At 40.2% G+C, this 26,418-nt stretch overlaps 1 long non-coding RNA gene and 2 pseudogenes across 1 annotated transcript; all 3 read right to left on the reverse strand.

Moving 5' to 3' along the window:
• Positions 1 to 12,449: 12,449 nt before the first annotated feature.
• On the reverse strand, positions 12,450 to 12,992 carry LOC148009721 (uncharacterized). Its single transcript, XR_015689790.1, has 3 exons — positions 12,877 to 12,992; positions 12,682 to 12,774; positions 12,450 to 12,512 (listed from the first exon to the last, which is right to left on the reverse strand). It is a non-coding gene; the product is annotated as an uncharacterized LOC148009721 (long non-coding RNA).
• Positions 12,993 to 13,801: 809 nt separating this feature from the next.
• On the reverse strand, positions 13,802 to 18,362 carry LOC148009722 (pyrophosphate-energized vacuolar membrane proton pump 1-like; annotated as a pseudogene).
• A 4,406-nt stretch (positions 18,363 to 22,768) lies between these two features.
• On the reverse strand, positions 22,769 to 24,965 carry LOC148009723 (TGACG-sequence-specific DNA-binding protein TGA-2.1-like; annotated as a pseudogene).
• Between the last annotated feature and the right edge of the window lie 1,453 nt (positions 24,966 to 26,418).

Here is a 26,418-nt window from a genome sequence, read left to right on the forward strand (position 1 = left end):
CATTACATATCCCTTTTTAATTGCCATGGATGGAGGAATATTATAGTTCACCAATACCACTGGCCATACACTGTATGATGTGCTTTTGATGCCAAATGGATTGATTCCATCCATACCTAAATCAAATCTCAAAATTTCTTGGCTCTTCTTTGAAAACGGGCCACAAATTATCTATATGTTGCCATGCCGGTGTGTCTGCAGGGATCCTCCATTTTTCATCACTTGAACGATGACTAGCATGCCATGACATGAGCTTTCCAATAGACTTACACTTGAACATAAATTGAATACATGGAGCAATCGAAAAATGTCGCAAAACCTTACGAGGCACATCCATTGACTTCATCTCCACTTCGTATCTTGATTCGCCACAATTAAGACACTCTCGTGTGAACTCATGAATCCCACGAAATAAGACACAATCATTGACACATGCATAGATCTTGACATAATCGAGGCCTCCCAGAGATGTCAAGTAATGTATTTCTTGCTCTCTCTTAGTTGGCAATTTGTTTCCTTTTGAAAGCATTTGTGATAATAACCTACATATATTTTTAAAAGTGAGTTAAAAAACCACCAACATATATTTGTGCCTGATTTCAAAATAGAACAATTGATATTATGATTCATAAGTCAAACTAAATTGATACCTACTTCAATAACACATTCAAACTGACATTACTCCATCCATAAATTGTTTGAAAGTTAAGTATCTCGAGGGACGCACGAAGAACGGAGTACATATAACCTTCATACAACGGAGTAGATGATGCTACATATAGTCGGTCATCTGGCTTGGTAGAGTGACCTTCTCCCTGAACTGGTTGCAAAAATAGATGGTGTACCATGTTGTTCGAAAATCTCATCCTCTACAACTTGATGGGGCATTTCATGAGGGCTACTATCATGGTCGTCAATCTCCACTCTTCTTGAAAACTCAGCCTCAGCCTCGCGTCGACGTTTTGCAGCCTCTCGATGCCCGGGAGGGAGCATCTAAGGATGTGGCACCGCATCTTGCTTAACCACAAAAGGGAGTTTCATGTACGTTGATATATATTGAGTAACATAGACTAGCAATCTTAGAGTTAAAAAAAACAATGAATACCGGTGATTTTTCTTAGTCCCATTCTTAATAGATACTGAGGTGTGACATTGCAACTCGACATGCTCGAAAAATACACCCTCGACAACGATCACACATGCATTTAATTTTTCGTCATAGCCATGCATCTCGATTATGAAGACGTAATGTTTCATCCTCACTTGAGGATGTGCTCGTTGACTCATCAGCATGCACCACACTAGGTGATGATGACGACATCATTAAACCTAATTCATGACAACATAAAATTTGTTATTCATATGTTTACATAAAAACTTCAAGTTGGCTTATTAATTATTCTAAGATATCAATTTTAAATACACAAAACTTATCATAAATACATAAAAACTTATGATAAGAACTTACTATCAAAACTTATCTTAAAAACAAAAACTTATGATAAAAGCTAAATGCGCATCTATATCTGCATTTATCTACGCGTCTAAATCTGCACCTATTTGCGCATCTAACTTCGCGTCTATAAGTGCATTTACGTAAACTTAGACGCACATATACACGCGAAAATAGACGCAAAAGTCAAAATTCAAAAGATACTTGAATCATTTATTTTCAAACTGCGCCTTTCCTTTCGTGCGTTTTTTGTGCATTCTGAAGCTCGAGTTTAGCCGATATGCAGTCTACCTCCACTAGTCTCTTCATGCCTCACCTCCTCATGACTCACCTCTTCTTTCACTTCAAAGAGATAAGAGGGGAAAAAAGAAAGCCAAGGAGAGGAAGAAAGAGAGAACAAGAGAGAGGAGAACAAGAGAAAGAAGAAGCAAAGGGAGGAGACAACAAGCAGCAAGCAAGCATGAAGGGAGAGTAACTCACCAAGGAGAGGAAGAAGAAGAAGGAAGAAGCGCCACCACCCATCCACACTAAACACCCAAGGTGAGTCCTCTCTCTCTTTCTCTATGTATTAGGATCTATGATTGAACTTCTTATAACACAAATAAACCATGAATGGCGGTTGTCAGATTGAAATCAACCGACTGAGCGCATTTGTTAGCGCATCTAAATTTCAGTACAGACGCAGATATAGATACGAATCTATGTTTGCTGTCATTGCTTTTGCAGTCGCATCTTGTAACACGTGTATTTTACCTCTCAGACGCGAGAATACACGCGCTCTGCCCAGAAGCTTTGACTTTAGAGTTGCGTCTCCACGCACGTGTATTCTGCATCTCAGATGCGGGAACACATGCGCTCTGCCCAGAAGCTTTGACTTCAGAGTCGCGTCTCTAGGCGTGTGTATACTGCATTCCAGACGCGAGAATACACGCGCGCTACCCATAAGTATTCACTATAACAAAAAGGCTCCATAGACACGCTTGTAGACGCAATATTTGAATTCTGAAAAAAAATATCGAGCGCGTTTATTACCTCGTCTATTTCTGTGTCTACCATATCGCGTCTAAAAGCACGCTTATGATCAAAGTTACATGCACACTTAGACGCGCATATAGACGTGCGTATTGACGCATTACGTAAATATATAATCATATTTATAAAAAAGTGGACATATTCATATTGTGTGTCTATACACGCATGTATCTACGTGTTTGAAATCGTGTTTACTCTGCAAGTTTTTGACGAGAATAGACGCGCATTTATCCTGCAATTTAGACGCGCTGATAGACGTGCAAAACAGAGGTATGAAAAAAAAACCAGAGAGCATGTGGCTTTGCAAGCCACATGCTCTCTGGTTTTTTTCCCCCCATCAACATCAAATTGTATGCTTAGGGAAAACAGAGAAAGATTATTTCGAAGATTGGATACTGAAAACAAAACAATGTATGTAGAACACGAAATTTCATATATATAGATGAAAGGTTTTTACATTATGAGTTCTAGTGCTTGTGACGTCATGGTCGCAAGCACTAGCTGAAAGTAATACGTATCAAAAATGAAAATTACAAGCCAAGGGGAGGCATGCATGCATGGGGCTCCTCTATATCTCCTCAGAAGAGGCATCATCATCGCTACCACCACCGCTGCGTGTGCCGCTGCCGTTGTCGACACCGCTACTGCTACTTTCCCCTTCGCTATCCTTAATTGCATCAGGGTTCACCTACACAAAGGATTAAGGTATATAAATACCATTACAAACAATAATTAGAGTTATCTATACTTTTCATGTAAAAAATAAAACATACATCTTCTGGTGGTGGAATCCTCATGGCGGGATTATATTGCTCCTCCATGATGAGTCCCTCCTCGTAGAAATGTTGCCAAGTGGACGCTCGGTTATGACCTCGATGGTATCCTACCTCTCTAGGAGTAGGCATCCTACCAACGATATGATACTACAAAACAATTTGAACATACAACGTATTAAAACACACTACATAATAAAGTGAAACAAATTACAAAATTTAAATTAAAAAAGAAATCAAATAATACTTACAAACTCAACCTCCCATGACTCCCTGCCACCCGATCCATAATGCGACGATCCCATGGTTGCCATCTGGATACGTCGCGCCTTTGCATGCTGGCGACTTGTCATTTTCTCCGCTGCTCTCTTCTTGGCCTCTTTCCACTCCTTGCGGTGGCAATTGGGTGGTTGGCCATATCCAGGGCGCCCCTGCTCTTGTCTCCGCAATGACTCCTTGGCGTGCGTCATAAGGTGAGATCTCATGTTATGAAGCACGTCTCTCACCTTTGACCGTCCCCAATCATCTGAGAATCGTGAATTCTCGGGATTAGGGTACCTTTTATGTACTGCCCGTAGCACCACTTGCCACAAACCATTTTTTTGGTGCTTGAAGGGAATCATGCAATCTTTGTATGTGGCATGCATGACACTCCTCAAGTAGGCTATCACTCCCCTCCCCTCAAAGTCATGCAAGATACCACCAATATCAGTGATAGAGTAGTACATTTGTGGAGGCTCACCTCTCTCATTTTCCGGTGAGGGTGATCGAGAGACACCACCTAGGAAACCCCCACAAAGCCCTCGACCTCCTCGTCCTCCCGCACCACTCTCCCTCCTCCGTCGATGTGCACTACCCTCTACCTCACTCAATACACGTGCTTCTGCAGATGCACGTGCTTCAGCCGATCCATGTACCTCAGCTGATCCCTGTGTAGGCAAAGATGTGATAGGTGTCCTAGACATCACACTGAAAACCTCCTCTGCAGTGGGAGGGCGACCAAGATAATTGGTCATCTCCCCCATGAATTGCTCCTTGTTGAATGGGGTAATAGAGAATCCAGGATTCCACATCTACACAAGAAAAATCATATTACCCTATGCAGATAAAACATATTACATGCAACGTCTATACCTGCGTCTCTATGCGCGTCTATATTTGCGTCTCTGTGGACGTTTGTCAGTGCGTCTCTGTGGGCGTCTGTCAGCGCCTTTCAATGCGTCTATTTCCACGTCTATACCTGTGTCTACACTATCATCTAGATGCACCGATAGATACGCACAGTCGAACTATTTCTTTTCAAACTTACTTTAAAAACGTGCAAAAAACCTCCATAGATTACAAGATCCTGCATGTGAAGAGAGAGAAGAGAGAGACAAATAAACAGAGAAAGCAAACAAGATTGAGAGAGAGAAGAAGAACTCACCTTCTTTGCTTGTTCCAACGGGTGGCGACTAGGTTGCAAGCTCCTTGTCCTCCTTCTCCCTTCCCTTGGTAAGTTGCTTGAATCTTATTCTCTTCCTTGTTGTTTGGCTCTTGTTCTTTACTCTTTGGCTCTTCTTTTCTCCTGTCCTCTTTTTACTCTTATTTCCTTGCCTCATTGTCTTCATGAAGTGATAGATAGACACGAGTAGTGACGTCGAGCTCAAACTGCAGAAAACGTGTAAAAAACACAGGAAAGCATAGGTTTGAAAAGAAAGCCACAACTTTTTTTAAATTTTTCTACACCTGTGTGGTGCATCTGTAAGCACGTGTAATTGCGCGTTTATATGCGCAGATAATTCCTGTTACACGCGCTTACAGATGCGCAGGAACAATTTAGGGAATCAATGCATGCATTTAGGGAATCAATTGACTTATGTGGTGACATATATAACAAAGCTTGAGGATAAGAGATAACAAATTTGCAAGTCAATTGGCACATATGTAGTGACTTACTAGACCATCCCACTTACAATTGCATACAAGTATCAATAGGTGGATAAAGCACGAATGGTTTTTAGCTAGAGAGAGATAATGCAATGAAGGTGTGCACGAAAGAGATAGAGAAAGGCATATTATCCATCCATCAATCAAAGATATGTATACACTTTATATAGTAATTAAAGTATCGTCATTTTTAGGATGATCCATTGACTTCTGCAAGTTCCTATAATCTTGAAGTAGAATATAGCCAACCACACTGTCCATGGAAGGAAAACTTGGCCTCATCAAATTAACCAAGTTAATTTACTTATACATTTCATAGATAAGAGATTTGTAGTTGGCTTGTTGGTGTTACCAACAAGTGGACACACTGGCTAAAGATGACGAAAAGAGGACATGTGCACATTGGCTACATGTGGTCCACCTTATCTAAAATTATCTGTGAGCTATAAGTGCACCTTGATATGATTGGAATAGCTTGCACATGCACAAGGCAACTGATTTACATCAATCTACTCATGCTATGAATTGGCATGCATGGCTAGATTAAGTGCACAACAAATGAGACATGTGAGTGTATTGATCAGTTCTTTATCTCTCTCTCTCTCTATATATATATATATATATATTGCAAATGCACAAGTCAACCTTTGATCTATAGATACATCCAATCATCATGCCCTATCCAATCACATTTGTATAGGGCATGATTGGATGTATATAGGGCATGAAATTACATATATGTAATTAGCTTTGAATGATTGGATGTATATTTGTAATACTCAGAAAGAAGTAAAGTTGGTAATGTATATCATGTCCTATGCATGTATATGCCCTATACGTGTATATCATGTCGTATATACATGTATATCATGTCTGTATGATCCTATACATGTATATCATGTCCTAGTGTATGATTCAAGTGTAATTATGTCGTATATACATCCAATCATGCCCTATTCAAACAAATACTAGTTGTTAAGAGGTTTGGTCATATTTAGGGACTTTATGAGAAATGAAAAATATGTGCGTTTATTTTCGCATCGATAAGCGTGTTTATCAACATGGATATATAGACACGTTTTTCATACTAGCGTGAATAGATGGGCTGATACATGTGCTTATAAATGCGCCCGCTTTTTCGCGTGTACAGTGCGAATTTATAGGGCCTTTCTCTTGTAGTGATTGACTTTAGAATCGCATCTGAGAGTGCGTCTATGCTGCATCTCAGATTCTGATATACACGCGCTCTGATTAGAGGGTTTGACCTCAGGGATGCATCTGAATGCACGTCTATCCTACATTTCAGACACAATTATACACATGCCAGCTAGCTCTGATAAAAAATAAATTTTTATTTCTGGAATTGTACGAATTTGTCTTTTTCCTATGTTTTATTTGCAAATGTCACATCCTAGTTCATCTAGCAATGACCCAGATTTGGATCGCATGAATGATACATTGGGCTTGTTTGACAAAGGGATCAATGCATTTTTTGGAGGTTTTCCTAGTAAGGAAGACTTCAAGGGAGAGATGACTAGACACCTTGGCAGACGAGGTACTGAGCCTCATGTCTAGAATGCCTCTGACATCTTTGCCTGGCACATGCATCCAGTGAGGCAGAGGGTAGTCGATAGAGAGGGAGGAGGGAGAGTCGAGAGGGAGGATGAGGCTTGTGTGGGGGTTGCCTAGGAGGTGACAAGCGATCACCCTCACTAGAAGATCACGTAGAGGAGCTTGTATGCCAGTACTATAGAGTTACAGATACTGGTGGCATCTTCCATGATGATGAAGGAAGAGATGTAATGGCATACATGAGGAGCGTCGTGCATGCGACGTATAAAGATTGTTTTGTTTACTTCAAGAATCAGAAAAGCGGCTTGTGGCAGGAGGTGTTGAGGATAGTCCATAGGAGGTACCCAAATCCTGAGGGTCAGCGATTCTCGGATGATTGGGGATGCACAAAAGTGAGGGATTTGCTTCACAACAAAAGATCCCACCTCACGACACGTGCTAGGGAGTCACTGCGGAGACAGGAGGAGGGACATGGAGCCTATAGCCAACCACCTATGTGCCATCGCATAGAGTGGAAGAAAGCCAAGAAGAAAGCAACAAAGAAAGTGAAGAGTCACTAGTATGTAGAGGCGCGACGCATCCAAATGGAAACCATGGGATCATCGCATTACGGATCGGGCGGCAAAGAGTCGTGGGAGGAAAATTTTGTAAGTATATTTTGATTTTTAGTTTTTTAAAATTTATATTTCTTTTAATTCTTTATATAATTTGTTCTAATACATTGTGTCTCATAATTGTTTGTATATATCATAGTTGTTTTGCAGACGACTATTGTTTGTAGGATACCTACTCTTAGAGAGGTAGGTTACCATCGAGGCCATAACCACGCAGCCACATGACTTCACTTCTATGAGGAGGGTCTCATCACTGAGGAGCAATACAATCGGGCTATGAGGATTCGACAGCCAAAGGAGGTATGTTTTTCTGATTCGACAACCAGAGGAGGTATGTTTTTCTTACTTTCCTATTAAAAGTATAGCTAATTATAACTTTTTCTTTGCAATTGTACGTAAGCAACCTTGATCTTTTGTGTGTATAGGCGAATCCCGATGTGGAGCATAACGAGGAGGGGGATAGCGACACTAGTAGCCATGGTGGTGCTAGCGAAGATGTTTCTTCTTCAGATTCATAGAGCACCATACCTCCTCTATGACCTTGTTTTTTTGTATATCTATTATCCATTTTTGAGCCTACTGCTTGCGGCCACACTTTAGGTTGCAAGCACATAAACTCCCCATGTAAATGCGTTTTATCTATAATGAATACATGGATTTTTGTTTTCAATTCTCGTGCCTTCAGATCCATTGTGTTTTTTCCAAATGCACAATTTGATGTATGGGAGGGGGCAACCACATGCTCTCTGGTTTTTTTTTTCCAGTTCTGTTCTTCGCGTCTATCTGCACGTCTAAATTGCAGAAAACACGCGTCTATAATCGCGTCTAAAATGCAAAGTACACGAGCTCATACACTCACTACATAATTCAATTTTTTTTAAAAAAAATAAATATCTTTTTAAAAAAAGGAGATTTTTGGTTTTGCATTCGCATCTATCAACGTGTGTAAAAGCGCGTCTATGGGCGTGTCTATATGCCCGTCTAATTTGCCATATAGACGCGCTGGTAGATGCACAAAAGAAATTAAATAAATAATAATTTTGGTTTTTTTATGCACTTGTATTCATGCATGTATATGCGCGTCTATCATGCGTCTATTTTTGCGTATAAATTTCTTCATATATATGACTATAGACGTGAAATTGTAGACATGCAAATAGACGGGCGGGTAGACGCACCCGTAAGATTTTCTCTCAATTCAAAAATCGCGTCTAGAAGTGCGTCTAAGAGGCCTTTTTGTTATAGTGTTTGTAAAGTAAGTAATTCATAATAGACATTCTCATAGCTGGTAATGTTTGTTCATTGTATCCTCCTAAAAAACTATGATCTCTCTTGATAACGTTATAGATAGATTTCAATAAAGTATACAAGCTATTGATATAATTGTAGTATTTATGATATTTACTAAAATTCACTATACAAATTAGATTATTTTTAATTTATTTATATTTATATAGTTTTTTAATATTTTTTGTGTGATCCATGACTTGTTGTATATAGTGTTCCATGTGACACTAGTTGCATTATGCTTGGTAGATAGATGGAAGGATTTTAATATGCTGTGTTGTGGTGAATGGATTATTCAATGTTGTTATGTGTAATAGATATTTTGAGAATGTGCATTTTAACACGTGAAAATTGAATGCTTCATAGTGAGAAATTATGATATTTTTGTAGGCGTATAAAGGCAAGAGTTTTGCATGTTCATATGTAGAATTAATCTATTTTGAGATATGTTTATTATAAAAATGCCAGAAAGGCTTAAATATTAATTGTTTATATAAAGTTATTAGAATAGGTTATGGAAGGATTATTTTACTAGAAAGAAGTAGTACAAGAAAAGGAAAAGTAAGGAAATTAAAAAAAACATAAAAGATTCCATCAATGTATTTTGAGCATAAAAGCCTAATACAATGTATAAATACATGCATCAAGTAAGGAAAGGTAATGAAAGTAAAAAAACATAAAAGATGCCTTTAATGTATTTTGAGCACAAAATCATAATACAATGTACACATACGTGCATCACAAAACTACTCACCCATGCACATCAAGGAGAGATTACGAAGAGCTATCCATTCATCGAAGAGGTTGTACCATCTCCATCATCAAGCAATGCTCCTTTAGCTATTGGGCGAAAGCTTTAAACAATGGTTTATGGTCTCAAGCTTTATGTTTCTAATAGAGAGTAGGGTCACATGTAAACCTGGCACACCTTTAAGATCTCCAATAAGTCAAGTTTTCTAGTGTGTGACATGCCTGGGATTGCACCTCCCCTGCACCCTCCTATTACCCTATATTAGAAGTGTGGGGAAAGCAGGGCGCAACATATCCCTACATGCTCCCTCTTGCATCTTCCATGCCGCTCAATCTTCACAAATGCAAGGATCATTGCAACCTTTTCTAGGTGGAATGTCCGGCTCCCTCACTGCTAGCATCCTCTCTGCCTAACCGGATCATTGCATGCACAGACTGCCTCACACTGGAAACCCTCCCAGATATGGCGATCTACACAACATGATTTATATGCGTTATACTCTCTCAAAGACCTAATTTAATATCTGCAATTTGTCTCTCATCATATGGCATACAAACAAGAAGAACTTGCATGCAGCAATTTGCATGTGATTTCTGCTTTGCATGTAGAGGAATCGAAATCCTCAGCTGAGATTTCGTCTGCTTCATCACGCATGTTCCATATTTACACTTGACATCTCCTATGTACACAGGGCTCTGTGTGGGGCGATTGATCATCCGCATTGCAATGAAATTACTCATGAGCGATAATTCCACCATCTCTATTCCTCGCCCTCTAACCAGTTCGTTTCAGAATTTATCATAATCTGTAATTTCTCACTTCTTCATAGCCAAAACTGTGCGCATGTGCGTAGGCTGCCTTTATTGCGCAAAAAAACATCAGACATCCGACTCATGCAGAAGCAGCATTGGATAGGTTCAGCAAGTGTAGACCCAGCTTGCAGTGCTAAGCTTATTATCATAGCACACATCTACATCACATTGTAACATCCAGCTTGGTCTTACTAGTCATGAACACATGCAATTGGATACTGCAGTAGCTACTAATCGGATGCAAGAACTAATCTCGTGAACATCCTCAAAGCTGCATGAGTTCAATCGGACCTCGCAAACTTCAGGTGTTGCGTAGCCAATTAAGCTCGAGAAAGTTTGTGGTTTGGGATCTATGCAAGGGTTGTTTGACGATTCATTCCTGGATCAGTGTATGCATGCATTGTCTCAGCTGGAGGATCAGGTCTTGGGTGCTTCCCATTTTGCCTCATCATCGATGTTGCGAGGCACAGTATGAGCACATGTCGTGCACCAGAGCAGTATACCCTTCTTGACTGCCCCTCCTGCACCTATAACTCCATCGAGATCGTAGACGCCTATTGGTGTGACGTCTCCCTTCCCTCCCCGGCATAGCCAGTACCTTCCCATTGCAGTCTTTTGCATCAGTCATTCCTCATGCAAGGCACGCAATCCCTACGCCTATTAACAGTACTGCATTTTCATCCCCTCGTCACCGAGCTGGAGCTCTGCCACATCAGGGTGGCTCCCCACACTTTCCTTCCCAACCAGGAACAGTAACGGGGACGCATATGCATACGACTCTACTGCACAGATTCTCCCCATTCACATACCAGCTGCAGTGAGGCGTCTGGGAATGGGGTCTCATTCGTTCCTTCATGCTCCCCCTTGAATAGTCCAAACATATGCTGCTGGCACTAGCACTGAGGAAAACCATCACAAGGAACTTTCAATCGATCCCCATATAGGAAAAAAAGAGAATTCCCCATGGAATTCCCTAGTTGAAAATACATATAAGTGGGGAAAGTAAAAACTAGGGAAAATGGGACATTTCCTAGTGAGAATAAGTAGGGAATCACATAAGACTTTTCCTAACATAGGAAATATTTCCTATATAGGAAAATACAAAATTTTCTATGTAGGGAATAATTTCTATATAGGAAATATTTCATATATAGGAAAAATTTTCTAGAGGTGATTCCCTAGGTACTCTCACTAGGAAATCTCTCATTTTTCCTATTTTTTACATTCCCTACTTATATGTACCTTCAACTAGGGAATTCCGTAGAAATTCTCTTTTTTCCTTATCACTTTATCTACTTTTCCCTTCCTCTTAGACATGCTAATATCAAACAAGAAATTGCACAATAAATTTTTAACTAGAAAATTATATAGAGTATGTCATCATTTCTAAGTAAGGATCAATAACATACATCTAATGATCAAAATAGATTAAACAAATTAAGACATCAACAAAAGTAAAATGAAAATAATTTTAAAGGAGCATAGAACTAAAAACTAATTAAGCAACATGTGTCTCTTGATTGTTTTATCCCTTCAATCTCCAATATGTTGCAAAGTAATAAATGTTTGTCTACCCTCTTCTCTAAATTTCAACATGGGTGGCCGATAGATATCATCATATGATGGTATGCGTATCACTCCTATTGATACTCAAGTGATCAAATATCATTAGTTAGTATAACCATTTCAAAAAATGACTCATTATCAACATAAGAAAGCTGGTAATACCTGATTCTTGGCTGGAAGAAGTGTTAAGGCAAGCAATCTCAATGTCTTCCTTTCTTGCATTGTTAGGCTCTCCCCATCCTTCTCTCTCCCTCCCTCTTGTCAAATTTTGGCGGCCCTTAAGAAGAAGCCCTCTTTCCCTATCTTGCAATGAAACATTCGAATATATGCCATTGATGGTATGAGAAATAAAGATAGATTAAATTTTTATCTTTCTGTCCTACTTCTATTGCTTCTTTAATCCCCTTGTCTCCATGCCCTCCTCATTGCCAAGAAGGCACCTCCTAGCATCCCACAATCTCCCCTTGTGTCATCTTTAGTAACTTGTTTACCTATATATACATAGAGTTAACCAAAGCTCACGATAATACATTATGAAAAATTTCAATAACACAAAAGAAAGTAATTAGATATTTTGTATCAATTTGGGTCACTAAATTTGTACAAGTTTTTGATCCTTAAAGTTGGTACCTGCATCTTGACTTGAAGAAACATTATTGCGAGTAACCTCCTGATCTCCCTTTCTTACATTACCTCTTTTCCCACCTTTTGTTGTTCTTTAATCTATATTTATATATATACACACAATTACTCAAAGTTTTAAAATATGAATAACTATGAACATTTTAAATTAGACAAAGAGACTAATTAAAGCTAGTTAATCTCAAAATGAATCACCTAATAAAGCAAGATCTAAAATATGTACAAATTTTAATTTTCAAAAGACATATACCTGTATCATGATTTGAAGAGACATTAGGGCCAATTACCTCCTTAGCTTTCATTGTTCCATTATCTCTTGTACCATCATTTGTGATTTTGTTACCTTTATGTACACATAATAAACCAAAGTTTAGAAACATAAGAGACATTTGTAAAACATCAAAACATGCATTTGTAAAACATCAAAACATCAAAACACGCATACCTTTTTTGCCCTGTTCTTTATACCATCTGATAGTAAATTGAGCAGGTGAAAACAAGGAATTCATTGTTTATACTTTTATGGGCTCACCAACTTCTCCTTCTAGTTTGAAGCATCTTACAGACTTCCTGTTGAACAATGCGCGAAGGAGACGAGGAACAGAGGAAGAGAGAAGAGAAGAGAGACACGAGACACCGGAAGTGGAACCCCAGAAGTGCATCAAGTGAGCACACATTAGCTGCAACATCAGCTCCTTAGCTAGAATAGATAAAACATCAAGTAGAATAAACATAAGCTTGAACAGACGAATCAACTGAAAATAGACAAACAACAACTGGAAACAGTGAAACATAAGCTAGAACAACTCAACAGCTAGAATAATAATGAAACATCAGCTGGAACATTTCAACAGCTGGAATAAGAATGAAATGAAATATCATCCCATCAGCTCGAAACATTTATTATAAACAAAGCGTGGAATAATTTCAACGCATTAGCTGTAATATAGATGAAATGATATGAAACGTAGCGTGAAGAGCCAAAAATCAGCTAGAAGAAAGAAACATTTAGAATAATCAAATGATGAACAAAATACCGACAATCGTCAGCAAGAGCTCATCAGTTTTCTTACTGCTGCTCAGAGCCCAAGCAAACATCTCAGTAATCTGCTTCTAGGACTCTAGGAACATCTTTGTACACCTAGCCTCCAGATTATCACGAAATCGCTCAAACTCTCTCTGCATCTGCAGTTTCATCTCTTCTAATCTGAGAAAGCGCTCCCCCAAAGTGTGGATCATGGAGACCAATCTAAGAAAGCGCTCCCCCAAAGTGCTGTCAACTGGGGGCTGTTAATGCCGCAAGTTGGACTTTGAAGAAGTCCTATGGTTGAGGAATCTGTCCATCTTGAAAGCCTTTGCGGCCTCATAGTCTATACTGCGGCTGCACTTCTTGTGGAGAGATGTGTAAGAAGTATCATGGTCATCCAGAGACCGGTTGCGATAACAGCATTATCAATTATGGGACCATATGCATCTATGGCTAGACAGGTGGCAATGGTACAAAGCATTCCAAGAGCTACAACTGTGATCCCGTACATGGTTGCTAGGGTATGGATGACATAGATAGCAACATCAATAGCAAATATTGGAACAATTACAGACTTGTAGCCAAGTGCCAAACCAAAGATGACATTGGTAGCAGTTCCTGTCCTACAAGAATCAGCAACATCCTCGACTGGTCTGTATGTATTGTTGGTGAAATACTCTGTAACGTATCCAATTACCAACCCTACCCAAAGCCCTACTCCAATGCAAAAAAATAGTTTCCAGTTTTGAACCATCTTTGCACCACCGTTAGGATCATATATGTAAAATGTGGATGGTAGTGCCAGCCAACAAACAAAAGCTGCACCGAATGTCATTAAGATGGTGGATATCAGCAACTGTCTCTTCAGTGTAGATTCAATATCCCTTAGATTTGAGATCTCGAACACATCAGTTGCGAACAAGGTTGTGATGAGGCACACCACAATGCCCATAGAGCTAATGAGTAGTGGGAAGCACATAGCAGTGAAGTCATGATTTGTGCCAAATGATGACATGGAAGCCACAACAAGAGCTACGCAAGAAGCTTCAGCAAAGGAGCCAAACAAATCTGAACCCATTCCAGCAATATCTTCTACATTATCACCCACATTGTCAACAATGATTGCTCGATTTTGTGGATCGTCCTCTAGGATATTCCTTTCTACTTTTCCAACAAGATCTACTCCAACATCCGCAGTTTTGGTATAGATTCCACCTCCAACCCTTTCAAATAGAGCCACGGATGAGCGTCCAAGCCCATAGCAAGTGATGGCCTCAAAAAGGCCCTCCCAATCATCCTTGTAATAAAGTTGTAATAGTTTTATAGTGATGTATAAAACTATGAGGCCATTAGCAACAAGTAAGAAACCCATCACCGAACCTGATTGGAAGGCGATTTTGAATACTTGCATATCCCTTTTCTGGCTTCCAAAGTTGTGTGAGCATTCGCATATGTTGCGATCATCATGCCCAAAAATCCCGACACTATGAATGTCAAAGCTCCCAATATAAATGCAACTGTAGTGAAAATTGATGTAAAGAGAGCTGGGGCACATTCCTGCTTTGGATCGTATCTACAAGGCTGGGGCTTAGTACTGAACCCCTTCACAGATCCCAGGAACAAGAAAATGACAACAGCAAATATGCCCATGAAATAAACCAAAAACTTGTACTCTGTCAGCAAAAACGATGTGGCTCCTATGGATATGGCTTGCTGAATTTTAGCGCATTTCCTAATAGCTGCTGCATCTGATTCCTCATCTAATCTATCCTCCTCGTCACAGTCTGGTGATCCATTGAAGATGTTGTGACTGTGGGTGTCGTTGTTGTCAGATGATCCACAACAAGACAAATAATGAAATGATATTTAAATTATTTGCTCATGGAACCATATTGTATCATACTTACTAATGGGGATAAAAAGATGCATCAAAAGCATGATAAGATTCCTCCTTTCCATATCATATCTTCTTTTAATGTTTTGTATAACAACCCTCAACCCATAACCCAGAACGATTTTTACTAAAAGAACAAGAAACCTCCATTACACTTACCTTGGAGCCTTCAGATTTGCTGAGTTATCAACTTGAACATGTCTAGCAATAGAAGATACCAAATTCAAGTTATCCTACAAATTATGCAGATCATCATCACCAATCATGCCTCTTGATCCACCCATGTTGTTGAGCTGGAGCACATGCTCTTGACCAATGCTGCCTAGGCTTGATCTGCTAAGTAGTATGGATGTCCACGGCCAATTTAAGGATATGCTAATCATACCACCTGACCTTGAAATATCAGCTTGATTCATTTGATTCATGATATGGCCAGGTTGATCAGATGGATCAGAATCCTTTGTAGTCATGTTGGCCTTAATCTCGAGGAGGTTGCTGATGTTCAGGATATCTTGACCAAATTCGCCATGATTATCGCATGAAGTGACCAAATTCTTCATGATCTCTCTATTCCTGCAGCCTACAAATCAAATGTCAAGATGGAATATAGTCAATCACAAGAAGTTTTTTTGACATAATTTTCCCATGTGGAAAAGGGAACTGTTTTCCCTTGGTTTTCCCTAATAGTGTTCAATAACATGAGCTTCTACTTGGGAGCTCCTCTCTCAGCCAACCATCACAACTTGCAGATCCAGGGGCTGCTACTGCCTATTCATTACCCTCCACCTACTACTGATGACAGTCTACATGTGGTTCTATCTACTAGTTTTTCTGCTAATTCATCATCCTCACCTCAACTATTACTATTTGAGATCTTTCAAGTCAGCTACAACCAACATGACCTGTCGAGCTGCTGCATTTCCACTCTAAGCCTGTTGACCACTTATTGTGGACTGCCATGTAGCATCTCAATTGTTGCATTTCATATCTGCCCTACTTCATCTGGAAATTACATCACTTCATGATCCGTGTTTTGCTGTTTCAGTACTTCATCATCAATCTCCTTCAAGCTTCTTCAAGATTTTCATTATTTCTATATCTAACTCCATGAGTCATCTAAAATACAAAAAACAATATGTCTTTGCTATGGTCTTGGCAGAGTTACACTTCCTCTCATGATTTAAAGAGCATCTGATATTATTGAAATGCTATTTGTAAAGCCTTTAAGCAACAAGTGGCCAATAAGTCTAATTTAAAGTCTTTAAAAGGGATCCATTTCTTGCTAATGTGCAACAAGTGCAGCATTGTACCTTGAACTACAATGGTAAAAAAAAACTAGTCAACTCTTTCAAAGATATCTTCTTTCTAGCTTGAACAGAATCAAGTTTCATTTGCCAACTGTAGAATTCCTTACCTAAGGCGCTCCATCACACCATTCAATAATCCCACGAGCAATCACATTTCCCTACATGCAGAAAAATCAGCCTATTAGCAACATCCTAATAGTGATAAGACATGTACAATTTATTGATTTTACCTATGCTTAAAAGCCACAGACCTAGATGGAAATAACATGAAGTATAGCAAGGGCAGCATTGTATGATTCTGCTAGCCTACATGGGAGAGGCAAACTATATTGTACCCATCCTGAAGCTCTGGCCCATTTGATTTAACACACCTCAAACAGCTCTATTGATAGGCAATAACCACTTGAGGATTCAGAAATGTTTGGGCTGATCCATTCAACATAAACGTCCCTAATCTCATCAGTTGGTTAGCTAATCTTGGTGATCTCCAAATCAGTTCAGTTGATTAACGAGCGTCATAAGTCACAGTCTTCATTAACACCTTAAATCTCTTTACATTCACATGTAGCATAACATATTAAAGTTAATAAACTGCCTGTACCTTTGAGGTTAACCAGGGCCTTTCTCACACTTCTCTCACAATCGGTACAGTCCATTCGGACCAGAAGCTCCACCATCTGCACGAGCAATTATACCCCACAAGTTAGTTAACAAAATACTGCTAAGGCACAGAGTAAAACCGCTTCAGGAGCTACACTACATTCTTGCAAAGTTAAGATGTTGAATTGGAAAGGTAAGCAAATGCATCATTAATCTCTGCCCATTCCAAGTACATATTCATGCAAATGACAAGATTAAACTCTGTGTAAAGGAATGAGCTCACTTCCTTGTAAGGATTAGAGCCATCTTCTTTTTGCAGCTGAGGCCAAAGCTAAGCCTAGCACACTGGGCTGCAATAATGCAGCAGCTGAGGCCAAAGCTAAGCCTAGCTTTGCATCTCTTTCATTTGATATTGAAGCTGCTATTCTAGCTGTAACAATAGTAACAGACAAGGCTGCTTGCAATCGAGCATTTTTTGTTATGAATTTCTATTTTCTTCGGCCTTTGAACTAGTTTTTGAATGATGCAGTTTTTACTAGATTTCTCAGGCACTCCAAATGCTTCTCCAACCATGATTTTAGATGGAAGCAACTACCGGCTTTCATGAAAACAAATGGTTGTTCTCGTCTCATCCACAGCCAAGTCTTTAGCTCCTCAAGCCTTCTTGGAGTAGAATGACAGGTTCCAGGACTGTACCCAGTATAATCTGTAGTCGCCCTGCTGTAGATGTGCACTGCACAGAGAGCTGCCGCTAGAGGCAGAGAGGCGAGGGTAGGGGCAGGGGCAGATGAAGAAAAAGACGGCCATGGCCATGCAGATCATCATCTTCATCAAGCCGATCACGTCCTTGCTCCCTTCATACTGCCCCCTCCCTATCGCCCCTATAGTGATGCATCAATCGTCCTGCACGAGGTCCCTACCATCGACCTCTCGCCCTTGCTGTGCCAACAAATAGAAGGCAAGAACACCCAGTCGGGCCCCTGCTTCTGCCTCAGAACGGCTTCCCTAGGTGCCTTATCACCTTCTCTTACAACTTCGGAAGGGGGAACTCCTGTGGGAATCACCACCATCGGTGCCATTACCATTGTTTCCAGTGCCGCCATCTCCCCCAAATTCAGTAGAGAAGCATCACAGCAGGCCTTACCACGAGGTGGTGCTAGCTAGGAGTGTCTGAGGAATGTCTCTGCTTGGACGTTGATGCCGTCTCGCTAGGATGGACAGCACCTGTCCATCTCCTCTCTGGAGAAATACATCTTGGTGCTGCTGGATGTGCCGGCGCTAGAGCTACTGCTGCTACCAAGGGGATGATCTGATTGGCACAACACAGCAGGGATCTCGAAAGGTGCGACCGCTGGGGAAAGCCATCAGCATTTGTCCTGCTGCTGATGCTGAGGCTGCCGCCTGCGGACCCGAAAGCGAGCAAGAAAACACTTAAAAAGCGCCCTTCAGGAAGCTTTCTTCATCCACGACAATGCTTTCAATTTGCGCAGTTGAGGATTACCGCCTCACAGGTATAGTGCGAAGCAGTTGAGGATGGAATATCTTCTGGTTGGTGTAGTCCAAATCAACCACAACATGTCGATTTGTCAGAAACCCAACCTGAGGAGTCCCTATCCTACTCTCTACTATGGCTCCAAGTGTACCAAATGTCTCCTGACCTGCAACCTGTGAAATTCACCAGAGAGAGAAACGTATCAGAATTTTCAAACTAGTAATGATGCAACATTTATTTACATATATTGCAACTAAAAATCTGCCAATCTTCACCTCTACAGTGTAAAAAACACCATCAGTTGTTTAATTGATATATGATGAAGCATGTACACACTCTCAGCATTTCTCAAAGTTTATGGAAAGGAGGGGAAAAATGTGTGGAAAACATCTAATGACACCAAAAACATAGAAACACATGAGATGGTCATTTCTATTTTCTATACACAAATATGGACATCATCATGCTGCAATTGAGTATATCGGTAAATAAAATGATGATAGATTTGAGAGTGATGCCCCTCGAATATCAATGTAGACATATCAATCTGCCACTAAACTGTACACTATCATAATGCATCAAATGCCCTCATTTGATATGCTAGTTTATACAACTCAATTAAATAAAAAATACTAAACAGTTTGTTAGATCAATATAAGACATCAATCTTGATTACATAAAAGGGCCTACAGTTGATCCGAAAATTGAACTAAGACCACAAGCATGACATCAAAAGAGTAGACATATCGAGATTATGACCATGCTCTAAGGCTATGCAACTGATCCTTGAAATAAAATTTAGAAAGTTGGTTGTAAGATGCACACCTCCAAAACAAAAGTAAAATTATAGAATGACTAAATTTCAAGACAAGCAGTTTGTATTCAAACTTTAAAGTTATTCACTGGCTTTTTACCTGAGATCCTGGACCGATGGATGGGTCATTGCCCCTTAAATCTTCAGCCAGCTCTGTGTATACCTCTTGCTTAGGGGTTGTGGCTGGAATACCAAAATAAGAGAACTCTACCACATCAACATCACACCATATGCCTCCAGCTGGTCTACCGTGAGAGTTAAAGAGGACAAACTCTTGCTACAAAAGACATGTAGATGAGAGTTAAAGAGGACAAACTCATAGCAAGTTTGATGCTGTCAACCGTGAAAGTATTTGATGTGGTGAGCCTTGATTTGGTCCTTCATTCATACTAAGAGAGATCAAAATTTTCCTACAAGCTTAAATAGAATTGGCTAAGCAGCTGCATACTGACTAAAGGTTTAAAACTCTTCTTTGGCCAAGATGCATGCTGTAGACAGGTCTTCAGCCTTTTACCAGGAGCAAAATACAAAACAATGATCAATTAGAAAGGACATATAGGAAGACAGAAGGAAATCCCTTGCTACCTTACAGCATGTCCTGCTTCCTGAGAAGCTAGCCAAACAGCGATGTCAGGGGCATACACAACAGTCCAACTTGCAGCATGAGCCTTATGAAGGTCATGATTATTCTCCATAGTTAGTGAGAAAGTTGCTTCCCTTGAGATGTCTGGAGGTAGAGCAACTGCTTAGAAACTGCTGATGTCAGAATATATTTCAAGCTTGTAGGGAATGGGGTTGTCATTCAAGCTCTTTTGGGTGTGATTGTGATCTTTTGAATGAGGTTCCATGGGCTATATTGAGCATGAGTGTATGTTCTTAAACAGTGAATAAGAAGAGAAGTAAATGCCAGAAGATCACTTTGGGTTGTCTTGGCCTTTTGTTACAACCTTATGTGTCTGCTAAGAAGGCCACTGTCTTCCCTCCATTGTTGCAGGAAATTTGAAAAATTTACAAGCAGATGGGGCAAGCTTCTTAGTCTCTTAACTGATGGCAATGCAAGCTTAACTAATGATGCCCTGGAAATGTTTGCCACATTAGCACCATGTGCAAAGGGCCTGATGGCTATAAGGAATACTAGGTCCATACCTTTGCTGGTAAAACTGTTAACATTTGGGTCCACCAAAGGGAAGGAGAACTCTACTGCAGTCCTCTTGGCTTTGTGAAAGAATGGAGGAGGAGAAGTTAAAAGATCTGTCTTGATCCTTCCTACTGCTCTCTCCTCTTTGCAAAGGCTAGCATTGGATGGTTCTCCTAGAGCCCAAAGAAAAGAATCCCTGCTTTTGAAGATTCTTAGAGAATTTGATATTGAGTAATAAAACACGTAATTGGGAGATAATACCTGGTCAGATAAAATCATACACAAAACCCAAGTCCTAAATGTAGATTAAAGAGTTCTCTGCCATAAGTAGGTTCCAACCTACTTGTGAAGATCAATGTCTCCTTGACACACTCCATCACTGTGAGTATGCATTAATTTTTCCTGCATCTTTCATTCATCTTGAATAACAGGCTATTCCTCTAAGCAAAAAAAAGTCAATCGCAAGCAGACTGCCTTAAATCTCTTTACATTCACATGCAACATAACATATTAAAGTGAACAAACTGCTTGTACCTTTGAGGTTAACTAGGGCCTTTCTCACACTTCTCTCACAATCGGCACAGTCCATTCGGACCAGAAGCTCCACCATCTACACCAGCAATCATACCCCACAAGTTAGTCAACAAAATACTGCTAAGGCGCAGAGTAAAACCGCTTCAGGAGCTACACTACATTCTTGCAAAGTTAAGACGTTGAATTGGAAAGGTAAGCAAATGCATCATTAATCTCTGCCCATTCCAAGTACATATTCATTCAAATGACAATATTAAACTCTATGTAAAGGAATGGGCTCACTTCCTTGTAAGGATTAGAGCCATCTTCTTTTTGCATCCCTGCCATAAAGATCCAGCCCACAACTGGATAGCTCCTCGCCATTAACATCTGTACTTTTGTCATCATAACGTGTTCTTGAGTCGAAACTCTTTATGAAGTCAATGCAGGAAGGATTGGCATGATTCAAATCATGGTGGGGTGGTGATAATTTTGACCTTGTGACTTCACCTTCGAACTTTCAAAGGCATGCTGATTGGGTTCTGCAAATTGCATGGTGCCAAAGAACCGTGAGCTTGATTCTCCTGCACTCGGAATTCCTATTGACAGCAATTCAAAGGGACAGTTATCTTCAAGATAGGAGATGCATAAACACTAACTTCTAACATTAACAACTCCTTAGCTTCAGCACACCTTTGAAATCCTGAATCACTGAAATTCTCCTTATTTTGTTAAACTAAAAACCATGCACATGTTTCTATTAAATATTCTCGAGGACTTCGAGCTACACCGATTATCAAAAAATGGTGCAGCAATATAGAATACTAGCATGTCAAGAAGTTTTTGACATGTTCCCATGTGGGGAAAGGGGTTCCTCTCTCTTGTTTTTCCATATAGTGCTCAACATCATGAACTACCCTATGCCACCAGTCCCCCTGCCCTCAATCGCACCTAGCACCTAGCCAGGTATGCGGTCCCTCCCTCATAAAGCTCATGATGTCACCGTAATTCCAATGGGAATTATAGTGGGAATTTGTCTAAATCTTCTCAATGTGTAGAGATACAAACAACAGAGCACATTGACAAACTGTGGCCTAAGCTCCTGAAATTACCTTCCAAAGCAGCATCGCTAGTGATTAAATCAAGTTGAAGACAGTTGAGGAGGCGCCCAAGATCCACTGCACTTGTCCAATTCACAAGTGCATCTCCATTCTGAAGTTTCAGGCACCCACGATTCATTGTGCCTCCCCATATTATTCCCACAGGGCTAGGCTTTTCCTTGCCTTCCTAAGGATCAGTACTAGGCTGCCACTGTCTCCCTGCATGTCAAATGCCTGCTGGTTCTCGCCCACAATCAGGAAATCAGGAAATCAGTGAAAAAGCAACATGTCGATTTGTCTAGTAATCACTCTATCTCAACTCATGCAAGAGCTTGATGGGAATAACATAACTGCAATTGTTGTGGGAAAAACATGACTGCAATTGCTGTGAGCACTTTGAAACACATGGCAGCCCATGATAGCTCATCCATGCACAAGCTTATAATCTAGACTTATGCAGGCTTACTGCAAGCTGTGGAACTCAACCAATCTACATGCTCTGTCCCTCTCCTGTCTTCACCTTCACAGGTACATGCATTTTCTTCTGCACCAGCTGAAGTATATACTTGGTCATCAGGTAAGATGGTTTCTTCATAGTCAGCTAATGTGTGTTTGATTCCATCAAGTAATGCGGCTTCTTTGCAATAAGCCACTGGTGATTCTCTTCCATCAGCATGATATTTTCCCTGGCAATAAGGTGGTCTGCAAGCAGCATCTGCAGAATAGGGAGGAGACACAGACAATACTTGGTGGTTCTCTCTATCATCCTCCATCTTTGCTTTGGTTTTTAGGTCCAATGCTTTCAAAGCAAAAACCAGCTCAAAGGCTGCAAGTGTGCAATGGGTTGCCTGTACTGGGGTCAGTAGGTTTTGTAGCTCTTGGAGGGTATGCAGCCTGAGAGAGTTTGATCGCTTTAACAGCGAACTCAAAGTTTCAAGCTTTGACTCCATTAATTTTTGTCCTTGCACTATGTTGTGTGACATGATGAAAGAAGAGCTCCCAATCCCTATGGCTTCTTTCATGCTTTGATTTGCAATAAGCATCTGAAAGAACTCAAAGTAGTAGTCAGGCTCAGCAAACCTAGAAAAGCCAGAATATTATGAATCACAAGTAGCTTTAGACACTTTCCTGTGTCACTAGGAAAAGGGGATCTTTTCCCTTGTTTTTCCTTATAGTATTCAACATCATGAGCTTCTATGAGGGAGGGACCACATACCTGGTCGGGGGCAGGGAGCAACCACACTGAGCGGTATGTGGTCCCTCCCTTGCAGAAGCTCATGATGTTGTCGTAATTCACAATGTGGGAAGTATAGTGAGAATTTGTTGAAAAGTTCTTGTGTGCATCATGCCAGACCATGGCAGACAGCTTCAAAATGGCTTGGCAGAAATAGGATAAATTGCAACAGAAAACTCAAGAAGCAAAGGTTCACCTGCATGGTTGCTAGTTGATTTGAAAGCTCCATCTCTGCCTGGTGCATGTAATGCTAGAAAGCATCCATTGAAGCTAACTGTGTCTTTGACAATAGGCATGTCACATCATCATGGCTTATGCAACCATTAAACTTCTGCACATCAATACCCATTTTTGAGTACACGAGTGTTATAGCTGATGTGGGCCTCCAAGCACCTATCCACATAAATGCTGCTTCAAGAGCAGAGGAATGACGCCCTGCAGGAAAAAACTTTAACCAATACTAGAAAACATGCCTCAACACAAAACTCTATTTAGTGGGGGAAAGTAGAAAGAATCAAACACATTAAAGCCAAAGAATACTTGCATTCTCTTCTTGGCCACCCAAAAGTGGATTGAAATCTCACTCTATCACCTACACACGTATATAGAACAGATTCTCTGAAACTTATCATTTTAGCTTGAATGTTTTACTTACTAGACACAATATGTGTAAGCCAAGCTGTTAGTCACGACAATTTTCCTGATGAGAGTTTTGGAAAGAATATATATAATATGTGCTAAGAATAATTTTGAGAAACAAGCTAGAGTGTTTGAATGGTTTGAGCAATCAATAAGCCCATCTTGAGGCAATGAAAGTAAGCCATTGAGCGTGTTTAGATTAGTATTCTGTGCATGTTTGGATAGAATGACTACCAACTGTGTACTGAAAGTACTCTGTACATGGCTCCCTAATGCAATGAAGGTAAGTCATGCAATATCTAATTCAAATAGAATATTATTAGTGCTTTTTTAATGCTAGCTTAGAGTACATTTGTGTCAGGCAATTCTCCTGGACAACCATCGCTATATGTTTATTCTGTTCTCTTTCACAGGATGTGTTGCAGAAAATTTCTAAGTTTTCATTTGCTGAAATGCAAGCCATGGGGACAAATGGAATTGTGAAGGAATGCTTCTTGTCGTATGGACTTATGGGAAAAATGGAATAATGAAGGAATTCTTCTTGTTGTATGGGCTTATGGACCTAAGAGTCTCGCAACGGCACAATTCAATACAAGTTAATGCAATCCACAAGCAATGCAACAAATAAAAAGTGTGTGAAGCCTGACCTGAAATAGTTGCTCATGCAGTCCTTCACAAGCTGCCTGACATGGGAATCAGGGCTCTTGGAGACGAGGGCGAACAGGAGGGCCTACACATTGGCCTTCCACTGCAGCCAGACCTGAGCCAGCTGCCATGAGTCCTGGGCTTCCATGGGATCGATTAATGCTCGATGCGACGGATTGCGATGCCGATTAATGCTCGATGCGACGGATTGCGATGTCGAGCGTTGGATGTTGGACGCATGTAGTAGCAGAGCCCCTGCCCCATTGTTAGCCCTCGATTATGCACACACAGTGTGAATGAGTACTCTCTTTCCTTTTTTTAATGTGAAGGTTCGATCACAAAGTATTTTGAGGTTCATGGAAAAATATGCTATTGGGCTCCAAAAAGCCTTCCCATAGGCTTCAAAAATTTGTCTTTCTAAGGAGCTTGTACCCCCACTTTGAAGACATGCTCTCTCCTCCTCATCTTTCTACATGTTGCAAGCACTTCTCTTACATTCTATCTAGATAGTAGATCATATTTGAGCATTCTTATTGGCCCAAATGGTGCTAATGTTAATGCCCTGATGGCATTCCATAGGTTTAATATGTCTTCATCCAATACACCTTTGTCCCCAAACAATGCCATCTTCATCATAACCTCTACATTAAGGCCTGCAATTGTAATCCACCCTGTCACGTTCTTTTAGACAAAGCCTGCTCTTGCAAGGCAATGCCAGAGAACATGGAGAATTGACTCCCAAGATTGATGGCACATGACACACCATGCATGGATTTTTATAAACTTATTGGGCCTCTCCTTCATGTTTAGCTTCTAGATATACACCTTACATAGAGGGGTGTTCAATTTGTTTATGGATTACTAGACCACACTTTTCTAGTGCATTTCTGCCATATCTTCCAATGTTCCCTAGGGAAGATGGATCTCCACTCCATTTATTGCTGCTTGAGGAACACATCATTCTTCCTGAATTCCAAATGTTTCTTGTGCTTAGCTTGAATCACCTTTTTACCTCTAGCTATGACTTCCCCTTGAATTCCTCTTCGTATGAGTTTAAAATTTCTAACCATCTTCTCAGACTTTTCTTCTCCATGGCTTTGGAATTCTCTATCATCTTTTTTTGGGCCTACCTAATGCTCCTAATTATGATTTTTTCTTAGCATTTAAAATAAAGAAAATAGAGAATAAGGTATTTTGAATTTATTGTTTTGATCCTTTGTACCATTTGACTTTATTTTCAAGTCTTATATTTCTTGAATATATCTTCTTTGAGTCTTAATATCAAGGTGCTCCTAATTTCCCATCAAGCAAAGTATGTTACAGATGCATGAGGGATGCATGAGGAATACACTCCCAAGTTGAGTCTAATATGCTTCTTGACATGAGAGTCTAGGGCATAGCTACTACTTAAGATGGATGCTTATTGAAACCCAAAGCAACTTACTTGTACCCAGCTTCTCAAGAGGATTACCACACAACCTACTTGTACCAAGCTTCTCAAGAGGATAGGTTGAGGAGTGTACTAGATAGCTTGCATGAACCAAGCTCAAAGGACTATGCTAGGGGACTATGTTCAGAGGACAA

The sequence above is a fragment of the Lygodium microphyllum genome, chromosome 30 (assembly GCF_053477565.2).
Source record: "Lygodium microphyllum isolate KBCC chromosome 30, Lygodium_microphyllum_v1.1.10, whole genome shotgun sequence".
Lineage (NCBI taxonomy): Eukaryota > Viridiplantae > Streptophyta > Polypodiopsida > Schizaeales > Lygodiaceae > Lygodium > Lygodium microphyllum.